This window comes from Petromyzon marinus, unplaced genomic scaffold (genome assembly GCF_048934315.1).
Source record: "Petromyzon marinus isolate PM22_M1 ecotype Great Lakes invasive population unplaced genomic scaffold, UKy_Petmar_22M1.pri1.0 PM_G_Scaffold_51, whole genome shotgun sequence".
NCBI classification, from domain to species: Eukaryota; Metazoa; Chordata; class Hyperoartia; order Petromyzontiformes; family Petromyzontidae; genus Petromyzon; species Petromyzon marinus.
Window position 1 is genome coordinate 815,627 of NW_027423004.1, and position 12,611 is coordinate 828,237.

A 12,611-nucleotide genomic window follows, 5' to 3' on the forward strand; every position below is an offset into this window, starting at 1 on the left:
TTGCCTCCTGCCCTCGCCTGATTACAAAATCTAAACGTGTTGGTTTGTGATGTTTCAAATACTTGTTCATTACCAATGTCCTCAACACTTAATACAACTCTGCAGTACAACTTGAGATGCCTTGCACCAGCTCACCCAAGTGGCACCATGTGAATGAACGCAGCATCACTGGTCACTAAGTGGGCATTAGCGATGTGAGGCGGGGGGGTGGCAGCAATGGTGCTTTGTCATTTCCCAATTCGCGAGCAATGATGCAGAAATGAAGAGCACACTGCACAGAACAAAAAACGCACAGGCACTGATGCTGGTTCATATACACTTTATTGTGATCTCCCTGGTGTGCTAGGACGGTGGTGTGAGCAGTGTGGGAAGGGTCCCTCGCTGGTCCTTCAGCTCACGCAGGCGGCGGATGGCAGACCTCACTGTGACAGCCGAGGTCGTGCTGAAGGAGGAACGGGCGGTTACACACATTGGGTGACATCGTAATAAACACTTCTAAACCTTCATCCTAATAATACACACCTTGGTCATTTTCAAAATAATTACCTTTGAAAATATTACAGAAAACGATAAGGAACGGTAAAAGCATCTTAGGCTTTGGCTCAACATAGCGTGCAAGACGTACTTGTAGGTCCATGCACCTCCTGCCACGGTCTTCGTGCACGAGCCGCAGTGCCAGATGCCCACCACCCTCCTCTTCATCTTGGTCTGGCTTTCACAAGGACAACACGAGCACCACAGGTACACTGAGCGGAAATCACCGGTCAAGGCACACAGTTAACAAGCGTGAGCACAACACGTGTGCGTGTACTAAAACACGAGGACCCCAATTTGTTAAGGACAACACGAGGGCAATTTATGGGAATTGTGGATGGAAATCTTCACTGGTAGTGCATTTATCATGAGCAACCACGGCAAATTGGTAGGGCAGAGGAAGCGATGGGAGTTGTGTCTAGCAAATGAGAATGTCTAGAAGAGTGTTTAATGAACAGTGATCGGTGTACACAGGCGACAAAACCCTGGGTTAGTCACGTGTAACGTCTGAAATTAAAATTGAAAGAAGCCATATCCCATTTACCCAGACAGAAACAGCCACTGCCACTCCTTGGGGTAACGACGTTTAACTTTTTATCGGTCCTTTAAAGTCTTGCTTTATTAGCCGATGACCTGTTATTGTAGTCGGTTTAAGGGTCGAGGCAGTCGTACCTGAGACTGCTTTTTCTGCCCTGCAACTCCAAGGACAGTAGTCCAGGCCCAATTTTATTCGCAAAAAAACCTATTGAGGCAACCATTGCCGGTGACGACCACCACCCAATTGCAATCTTGACCTTTGCAGGCTGGCACTCACAACTTGACCCAACCAGCGCGAGCCACCGGATAACGCCCAGACGTGCCCCTATTGCCACGTGGGTTGGCGCCCCTCACCTTGCCGCAGAAGGAGCACGTGTACTTGGCGTGCTGGCTGATCTAGATTTTCTTCACCATCTTACGCAGGGACGCGCCGTACCGCGTGCCATACTTGCCCACAATGCCAACCTTCTTCGTGCGCTTTGCCTAACGGAGAAAGAGAGCCGAAAGCAAAGACCACACAAAACGTCATTTTCCTGGACACGCAGCGTTTTATATCCGCTCAGATGCTTCGCACCAAGGTCACATTACGACAGACTTCCCAAACAAAACAATATTCAAGTTTATATTTTACTCGCCCTTATAAGAACAATTGCCACCCATAAGTCTACAATTACCTATGGCACGCTTTCAGCACGAAGAGGTTGGGCAAAATCGAATAGGTCGCAGTAGACAAAGGCTAAAGGATAGTTTAACGAACCACACCACCAGAACGGTTTACGTACAACAGTAAACATTAAGGTCTGGTGGCGTGGAATACCCTACACATCGGCAATTTACTGCATTGCAGATTAAACATTAAGTTTAACACGTAGGCTTTCGCGACCACTATCATCCATAGTAGAGTGTTTTGGGTTAGATGGCGTAAATATATAAAAGTGTCGATAAAACCCGCCACCACCCGACAGCCAACTAGTAAGGGTTGTCACGTAAACTGAACATGCCAATTCGTTACTAGTACAGCACTAGTGTATTGTATAGTGTATTGTGTAGTATACTAGTACAGCACATCAGTGTTGGAGAGCCAAGCCACAACATTTACAATCTGAGTACGACGTTTTGCCAGTAATTACACCTAGCTTCATCAGGTGACAACCAGATTTGTGCCGTACTAGTAACGAATTGGCATGTTCTGATTACGTGACAAACCTTACTAATCGGCCGGTGGCAGGTTTAACGATACATTTGCATATTTACGCGATCTAATCCAAGAAGACCTGTACGGAGATTAAACATTGTCAACACTCGGGAAATTATTTAAATCCGCACAAAAACGTTAAATATATTATTCAGATGCCTGGTCTCGTGTGTTGAGCCATGTGCACATAAAACCAATCAAGAACCCAGCGAGGAATATTTTTGAAGGGAAACCTGCGGCAACTCTCCAAGCAGGTTTGGGACGCCAACAGTCATCAGGTCAATACACTGCTGGATCAGAGAATGACCGCGCCAACACGCACGTCTCGTGCTGCTGCTACTCTCCCACACCAAGTTGGAAGGTGTCGAGGCATCACAAGCACCGTACAAGGGTAGTACTACTGCACCGATCCCCAACCGAGTCCCGCGGCCTATATGATGCTTATGGCGTTTTCTGTCCACAGCTGCTGGACACGCGGTTTCTTAAGACGCCATCACTTGCGGTGCAACCTGCAGCCAAACCGGCTACTTGCGCGAGCTCGGTGGCGGGTTGAATACATGCTCGTCCAACCGATGAAATAGATCGACACCGTGGCCGTCTAAGCCACACTCGCAACCCAGCGAAGGCGTCTGTCACCATCAATCGTTTCGCCGCGCAACACAAACAGGCGAGTCGCAAGGTCGTTAAAAAGAGGCGGACTGCTTTCATCTAACAGTGGATAGACCACGGCAAAAACAACGCACATATAAAACTCGCACCAATGAATAAAGCAGCGCGGAACGTAATCGGCCCTAATATCCCTGGCCCTAATATCCCTGGCCCTAATATCCCTGGCCCTAACATCGCTGGACCTAATATCCCTGGCCCTAATATCCCTGGGCCTAATATCCCTGGCCTTAATATCCCTGGCCCTAATATCCCTGGCCCTAATATCCCTAGCGAGTGTCCATGTTGGTTAGGTCATTTTTCTAGTGTCCATGTTGGTTAGGTTATTTAGTGAGTGTCCATGTTGGTTAGGTTATTTAGCGAGTGTCCATGATGGTTAGGTTATTTAGCGAGTGTCCATGATGGTTAGGTTATATATTGAGTGTCCATGATGGTTAGGTTATTTATTGAGTGTCCATGATGGTTAGGTTATTTAGCGAGTGTCCATGATGGTGAGGTTATTTAGCGAGTGTCCATGTTGGTTAGGTTAGTTAGTGAGTGTCCATGATAGTTAGGTTATTTATTGAGTGTCCATGATGGTTAGGTTATTTAGCGAGTGTCCCTGATGGTGAGGTTATTTTGTGAGTGTCCATGATGGTTATGTTATTTAGCGAGTGTCCATGTTGGTTAGGTTATTTAGCGAGTGTACATGATGGTTAGGTTATTTTGCAAGTGTCCATGATGGTTAGGTTATTTAGCGAGTGTCCATGATGGTTAGGTTATTTAGCGAGTGTCCATGTTGGTTAGGTTATTTAGCGAGTGTACATGATGGTTAGGTTATTTTGCAAGTGTCCATGATGGTTAGGTTATTTAGCGAGTGTCCATGATGGTTAGGTTATTTAGCGAGTGTCCATGTTGGTTAGGTCATTTTGCAAGTGTCCATGTTGGTTAGGTTATTTAGTGAGTGTCCATGATGGTTAGGTTATTTAGCAAGTTGTCCCTGATGGTTAGGTTACTTATCGAGTGTCCATGTTGGTTAAGTTATTTATCGAGTATCCATGATGGTTAGGTTATTTAGCGAGTGTCCATAATGGTTAGGTTATTTAGCGAGTGTCCATGATGGTTAGGTTATTTAGCGAGTGTCCATGATGGTGAGGTTATTTAGCAGTGTCCATGATGGTTAGGTTATTTTAGCGAGTGTCCATGATGGTTATGTTATTTAGCGATTGTCCAAGATGGTTAAGTTATTTAGCGAGTGTCCAAGATGGTTAAGTTATTTAGCAGTGTCCATGATGGTTAGGTTATTTAGCGAGTGTCCATGATGGTTAGTTAATTTAGCGAGTGTCCATGATGGTTAGGTTGTTTAGCGAGTGTCCATGATGGTTAGGTTATTTAGCGAGTGTCCATGATGGTGAGGTTATTTAGCAGTGTCCATGATGGTTAGGTTATTTTAGCGAGTGTCCATGATGGTTAGTTAATTTAGCGAGTGTTTCATGATGGTTAGGTTATTTAGCGAGTGTCCATGATGGTGAGGTTATTTTGCGACTGTCCATGTTCGTTCGGTTATCTAGCGAGTGTCCATGTTGTTTAGGTTATTTAGCGAGTGTCCATGTTGGTGTGTATGTTGAACTTCTATCACACCGTACATAGCCATCCATGATCATCGGAGGTGCGGGGGAAGGACAACAAACTAAGCACAAAAGCAGTTCTCAAGAAAATTTATTTTCGATCGAGATTTTAAAAATGCGTAGCTCCAGTAACTTCCTAATATCGGAAGAACATTCCAGATGGCTGCAGAAGTGCATCTGAAAACGTGCAATGCAGCGACCGTCTTTATTCGACGACTAGCCAAAAGCTGGTGCGAGGATGACCAGAGTTTGCATGAGCGTTTATGCTTTTTGATGATACCAGCAAGGTATTGTGGTTCATTTGTGGCAAGCGCTTTGTATGTAATGGGTGCAACCTTATAATGAATGAGTTCGGGAACAGGAAGCCAATGCAGTTCAGTGAGCACTGGACAAACATGGTCGGATTTTGCAGTTCCCGTCATGACGCCTGCCAAATAATTTTGTACACACTGCAGCTTGGCAATGTTTTTTGGCAGATGTGCCTAACCCCTAACCTTAAACCCTAACCGCCGACCTTAACCCCTAACCCTAACCTCTAACCCTACCCATAACCCTAACAGCTAACGTTAACAGCTAACCTTATCCCCTAACCATAACCCCGAACGCTAACTCCTAAGCATAACCCTCTAACCCTAAAAATTAACCCTAACCCCTAACCCTTTCCCAACCCCGAATCCAAATGAACCCTAACCCCTAACCGCTAACCCTACTGTTGTATATATAGGTGTTATGAAAATTGATGAAAATAATGAAAATTAAATGAAATTTGAAATGTGCCTAATTTATCCGAAATTATGTTAATCAGTGTAATTATGCACATAAATTATGCAGATTCGAGAGATAATCGTATTAATTTATGCGAGTGGGCGTGGGTATGATAATGCAGGTCGTTATGGATTATGTGGTCGAGCCTCGGTGACGAGGTTTGGTTATGAATTGGAATAACGCAATTGATCGTATGCAGTTCTGTAGGTGTTGTGAGCATGAATGAAAGGGAGTCGATTCATGGTTTTAGTCGCCGGACGTTGACCACCATCTCCCGGCCTCTCTCCCCCCCTTGAATCAGTACCGTCCAGGGGGAGATCTGTCGTCCCACGGTCCAGGGTCCCCGCCAGTAGGTGGTTAGCTTCCCCGCCTGCCCGGCCCTGACGCGAGGGGTGTGCAGCCATACCTTAGAGCCCGCCGAGTAGAAGGAGGGCTCCATTCGGGGTCGGGTCCCCTGCTCCTGCCTCTGGTGTGCGGCCTCGCCTTGCGGGTAGGCCCGGCCCCTCGCTCCTCGTAGGGTCTCCATCAGATGCTCCACGGGGCGGCTCCCTTCCTCCCATTGCGGCGGAGGGACACCGAACAGCAGATCTGTGGGTAGGCGAGACTCACGACCAAACATCATTAGGAACGGGGTCTGTCCCGTAGATGTGTGTACCGTGGTGGTGTAGGCGAACAGAGCATAGGGGAGGTGTTCGTCCCAGTCCCGTTGATTCGGGGCCGCCATGCGTTTAAGCTTCCCGGCTAGAGTCTGGTTCATCCTCTTTACCATCCCATTTGCCTGGGGGTGGTACGCCGTAGTTGGTCCTTCTGGATCCCGAACTCCCGGCACAGCGCCTGGAATAGCTCTGCCTCGAACTCACTACCCTGGTCGGTAATGACTCGTTCGGGGATCCCGTGCTTCAGTACGTAGTGTTCCACGAACGCTCGGGCCACTACGAGGGCTGTCTTATCGGGGATGGCCACCGCTACGGGATAGCGTGTGAAGTACTCCACCGCTACGAGAATATATCGGTTGCCCCGGTGGGATCGCGGGAATGGCCCTTGCAGGTCGATCCCAACCAGCTGATTCGTTCGACTGATGCGGAACGGTCTCAGGGGTACCTGGTATCGCGCTGGTTTCGGCCCGCATTGCTGGCACGCGCGGCAGCCCTGTACCCAGGCGGGCACGTCTTGTGCTAACTTGGGCCAGAGATACTGGCGACGCAGGGTTTCCCGAGTGCGCCATTCCCCATCATGGCCCCCGAGCGGGTGGTCGTGCACCAGTCTTAGCAGCTGGGGTCGCACCTGGGCGGGAACACAGATGCACCCAGGCTGGCCGGCTTCAGTCAGCTCTCGTACTACCCCGTTCTGCATGCACAACCGGGCATACAAACCACTCCAGGGTCCTGGTAGGGCGTCCTTCTTCTCCCGTAGGGCCGCTTCCACCGCCGCCAGATCCGGATCCCGCAGCTGGGTCCGTCTCAGCTGCACGTCGTCCAGGCCCGGAAAGGCGCAGCCGACGTCCTCCTGGATCCGATCGGGTGGGGTTGCGCGACCCGTCGGGCCCCGGGGTGTGGGCCCCGTGCCCGCCGAGTGGTCCGCCAGGTCCCTGGTTCCTCCTACCGGGGTGTCTGTGGCACATACTGCACTGCCTCTCACCGGGGGAGGGTTAGTCTCGGTGCGCTCCTGGGGGCCTGCCACCTGCCGGCAACGCCCCCCCGTGAAGCACGGGCAGACTTCCTCCAACCTTGTCTCGGCGCACACCGCGGGCCGCCTCGACAAGGCGTCCGCGTTTGCGTGCGTACGCCCAGCTCGGTACTCTATTTGCAGGTTGTACTCCTGCAACTCCGCCAGCCATTGCGCCATCTGCCCCCCCCACCCTGCACCTGTGACAGCACCGCGGCCAGCCCACTGCTGCAGGCGTCGGTGTCCAAGATAAAGTCCGTGGTGAAATCTGGGAAAGCTAGGGTGGGGGTGTGGGTGAGGTGGTCTTTGAGGGCGGTGAAGGCCGTCTGGCAGGCCTCCGTCCATCGATAGGGGTTCTTAGGGGAGGTGAGTTGGGTGAGGGGAAGTGCAATCTCGCTGAATCCCTTTACAAATCGACGATAATAGGTGGCGAGTCCCAAGAATGACCTGATCTCCGTCAGATTCCTGGGCCGTGGCCATTCCACTACGGCGCGCACCTTTTCCGGATCGGTGCGCACCCCCGCCTCGCTGACTCGGTGTCCGAGGTACCCTACCTCGCACTGCGCAATGTAGCACTTACGCGGCTTGAGCTTGAGATGGGCTGCTCGTAGTCGCTGGAACACCTCTCGCAACCTGGACCAGTGCTCGGACAGAGATCTGCTGAACACTATCACGTCATCCAGGTAAATCAGGCACTGTTCCCACTGTAAGCCCCGCATTACCAACTCCATCAACCGCTGGAACGTCGCGGGCGCGTTAGTGAGTCCGAACGGAAGCACTCGAAACTCGAACAGCCCCATCGGGGTGGTAAACGCGGTTTTCGGCCGATCCTCCTCCGCCATCTCCACCTGCCAGTACCCGGACGCCAGATCGAGGGTGGAAAAATACCGTGCTCCTGCGAGGCTGTCAAAGGTGTCGTCGATGCGCGGTATGGGGAAGGCGTCGCCGAGGGTGACTGCTTGTTTCGTCACTAGCACCACCGGGGCAGACCAGGGGCTCGTCGAGGGGTGAATTATGTTATCACGTAGCATGTCCACGACTGCCTCCTTGATCTGGGTCCGTTCGGGCACGCCCACCCGGTATGCGGGGAGTTTGATCGGTCGGGCTGCACCTGTGTCAATTTGGTGCTTAACAAGGTCTGTTCGGCCTACATCTGAATCGTGCTCGCTGAACACGTCGGTGTACTCCCGTAACAACCCACACAGCTGATCGGCCTCCCCCTTAGGTAAATCTGCCCAAGGCACATGTAACGCATCATGCAGGGGAGCAATCTCGGCCCGGGGGGTTGGGCCAACCTGCCAGGCCAGATCCTGGTTGTCCTCGGAGTGGCCAGGGTCTTCCGAGTCGTTAGAGTGGCGCGCGTGCAGGGGGTGTATGGTGGCTACTGTGGCGCGTCGTCGTAGCAACGCCGGGGTACTGTGTGGGTTAAACACCCGCATAACGTATATGAACAGTCTAGGACGTATATAAACAGTCTAGAACGTATATGAACAGTCTAGAACGTATATGAACAGTCTAGAACGTATATGAACAGTCTAGAATGTATATGAACAGTCTAGAACGTATATGAACAGTCTAGAACGTATATGAACAGTCTAGAACGTATATGAACAGTCTAGAACGTATATGGACAGTCTAGAACGTATATGAACAGTCTAGAACGTATATGAACAGCCTAGAACGTATATGAACAGTCTAGAACGTATATGTTTGCAAGTTGAGGCTTTGCTACCCTGCAACTTTCACGCAAGGCGCTGCAGCGGCTGTTGCTGCCCGCTGCCAAATTCAACTCCCGCTTGCTCGAGTTGCATGAAGACCAAAACAACGAGAACTGATTGCTCTGTTTATGGCCAAAACGCTGCCGTGATGGCAAGCGTCATTCAATTCCTCGCCGTGTTCGCGGTAGCAACTATGTAACGCACGCGTTAACACGTTTGTAATCTTTCACCCTGTCCTGAAATTGTATTTAAATAAAATAATAATAAAATTTACATAAGTGCTTCCGAAATGCTCAATTTTACCAACGCTTACAATGCTGCCTCATTGAGGCCAGACTAACGTGAATTTAACGACTCCATTAAAGTAAAACAGTTGCCGTCCAACAGGAGCAATTTCCATTCGACCGTCGGGTTTTTCTCGCTGGGAAAGACGCAAACGCCTCGCTCGCACAGAGAGGTTCAAAACATTAACAAAGCACCGACAGGCCCCACAGAACGCGACCGACGGTTTGGCACCACGCACCCCGGCGGCCCGTCGCTCCCGTGCGGCAGGTTTTAACGAAACGGAAACTTAACGGGACAGCGAAGATCGGCACGCAAAACAAAAAAGCTGCATTTTAATTGAAAGCTTTCGTGACTGCAAGGATTCATCTTCTTTGGTTCTTTCGGTAAAGTCACGTAGAATGAGAATATTATTGTGTTATTTTATTTTATCAATTTATTATTTTATTCTCATTCTACGTGACTTTACCGAAAGAACCAAAGAACAAAAAAGCTGCATTTGCAAGCTGCATCTTTGCAAAGACTCCACCGCCACGGTAACGTTGAGCACCACAATTTAACTTTGCAGGGGAGGGGGGGGACGAGTGCCGCGTCCGTTCAGAGTCTCGATGTTTTTCCCCGCGGTCGCGGTAGCGGTGCTCCGTTTAGCTCGGCCGGAGGCGACGACGCCGTGGGGCACGCCGTGCACGGGAGCCGGACACGATTGGGGCCTAGTCCCGCTTGGAAGGTTCAGCAGAATCCGCCGAGGATCTTGCAAATGTATGTAGAAATACAATAAGATTATATTGAAACAAAAAACAATCACGACGTTTCGATCACAACGCAAGCGATCTTCATAAGGTGTCAAGAACAAATCACGGCGGTAAATACAGCAAAAAGATGAGAGACGAGAATTCAACAAACCTGAAAAATATTACGTGAAGCACATCCAGTCAGGCCAACAACACAGCTAGACACTTCCTGGCGGACCACGAATTTCAGAAGAGTGTTACATTTCGTGTTCAACCAATGAGTAATTTTATGCAGTCACGAAAGCTTTAATACTTTATGATCTTGCGAACGCCCAACGCGGCCAGACCCGCCACGGCCCCGAACCCCGCGACGGCCACCGGCGTGTTTCTGAGCGAGCTGCCGGGCAGTCCCCCGCCCATACTCCCGCACGAACCACCCGTCCCGCGTCCGGGGGAACGCGAGCGCAGTCCGCCGTCAGTACGGTCGTGCGTGTGCACGGCGTCGGTCCCGGAAATGGCAGTGGCACGGCTAGCGATTGTACAGGCGGTGCAACTGGCGCGCTCAAGAGGCAGATGAAGGCCCAGCTGCCGAAGTTCGAAAAGAGGAGAGTGGGACACATTTGCTCTGCAACGGCGTTTTCGCAAACTTAATATGCAGGTCTTGGATTGACGAATTGGGTTATTTTTTTTGGAAACATTTGACTGCTTCGAACAAACGCTTCTCCTAAAACATGGACCCGCTGAAGACCCCACAGGCAATGGCGAGAAACATATACAGATGGTATAAACGACGGGGCGATTTCTGCCGTCCGAGAGAGGGGATTAGGCGTCTCTCACGATTTAACAAACACACAAGCCGCTCGCTCCCCTGCCAGTCGCTCACTACTCTACACAGAAGCGCCAAGCTGTCTAAGCCGACGACATCTCGCAGCAACTTGGCAAAACTCAAATAAAAAACCAAATTAAATTTCTCTTCAGTCTCGCCTGGTAACAAAAACAACAACCCCCACCTGTTGTATATGAGCCTTTTCGAAAATTGATATTAACAATAATATTTGCCGTTATATATATCATATATTTTTTTAACAAACGAAAAAAATAATCAATAAAACCCGTAAGCCAGGCGCACGAAAAACCAGATGTCGGTCATAAACAGGCCATTAATAAATAAAGAAATAATAAAACTCTCGAAGCGAGGATGTTAGCAGCTATCTGCGAAGATCTCCAGATTAACAAGAGTTTGATGTGCCCTAAGGGAGGTCACGCAGAGGGAAGCCCTCCGCAAGCCAGAAATGAGGACGCCCACGGGTTAAACCATTTTTTTTTAAACAACAGTTAAAATTTAAAATGCAATAACAAGAATAAGCTAAAGTTAGCGGTCCTCGTGCTCACTCCAATTAAGACCAGGCCACCAGATACATCAGTGAATTATTATCCAATAATTAATTCGCTATCAAATGATTTTCACCTTTAATACTTTTACTCTTAAAACAAAGCTTGGAGACAAAATACAGTCACATCAAAGGTTTTCGAGAAGGAATGAGGCGAACGGGCAAACTTACGAAAGAGTTTAAACAATATCCCAAGCAACCCCGACCACCTTTGTCTCTCCCGAAGAGCGCGAGAGCCATCTGTACACACACACGAACTCACACACACAAACCCCACCCCCCCCCCCCCCCCCTTTTCCACTGCGCAGAGAGAATTGTCTTTGAATATAACGGTCAGCCGCATTTTCAAAAGTCAGAGAAGTCAACAGTCAAGAGTGAAGACAGATCAGCGAGTCAAGACGTCCACAGGACGAGCAGTCGCATGGAGCGGCTGGCTCCGAGCCTCGCTGAGTAGCGAGGATCGCATGAGTCGCCATGTATCAACGAAAGTGAGTCATACAGCAGTGGAGAGAAACTGCTATCAGCGAATCAGCGCTGAGAGCGCTCGAGCATCTCCAAAAAGAAAGCACGTGCAACGTGGCTCAACCAGCAGCGGAAAAGCTTGGGCAGCCGCCAACAACTTCAGCTAACCAGTGACCAAGCGCGTGCGACTTGAGTCATACAGCAGTGGAGGAAACCTGCTGTCAGAGAGCCGCCAACAACCTCAACAAAGAGAGCGCGTGCGAATCGGCTCACTCAGCAGAAGAAAAAATTGACCTGTCGCCGGCGAGCGCAGCGTCAGATACTACAGCAGCGGAAAGAGCGCGCGCCGGCGTAGCTCATCCAGCAGTGGAGGAAACTGCTGTCAGCGAATCAGCACGGGCGCGTTCGCGCATCTTCAAGGAGAGGGAGCGCGCGCCACCAGCGTGCCATCAGCACCAGCATCAGCACCAGCGCGTGCCAACAGCGCGCCACCAGCGTGCCATCAGCATCAGCACCAGCACGTGCCAACAGCGTGCCACCAGCGTGCTACAGCACGCAACTTCGCGTCACCGTCGTCGGCGCGACGACGGCGAGCGTCGTGCTGACTCATCCAGCCAGCGGTGGACAGAAACTGGCAGTCGTTCGTATGCCCCTCCCCCACACTCCCTTCTCACTCCCCCACCGCTACACAACGAACAAACATTTTTTTTGGCAAGGAAATCAACCTAGGCGTTTGCTCAACGCAAGAAATCAACAACACTCCCATTAAACATACAAGACTCATGATAACTGCGTCAACTATTAGCTGATAACGAAAAACATCCCCACCCATTGAGTTACGTTGATGAGGCAATCATAATTATTTCAGTAGAACGCTTTAATTGCATAATCGTTGATGAATCAATGAACGAACATCGCCGTGGTACTGTGCTGACGATTTCAAGCATAATAATTTCGCATATCAGAATGTGTTAAGGATTGGATACGAATCAAAGACCGAGTGCCGTGTTGTGTAATCATTCAAGAATACGAGTTTGCATATTATAAGGTCAAGGTTT

General features: G+C 50.0%; 1 pseudogene; it reads right to left on the bottom strand.

Moving 5' to 3' along the window:
* Nucleotides 1-304: 304 nt before the first annotated feature.
* LOC142917462 (large ribosomal subunit protein eL43-like) lies at nucleotides 305-10,120 on the bottom strand (annotated as a pseudogene).
* Between the last annotated feature and the right edge of the window lie 2,491 nt (nucleotides 10,121-12,611).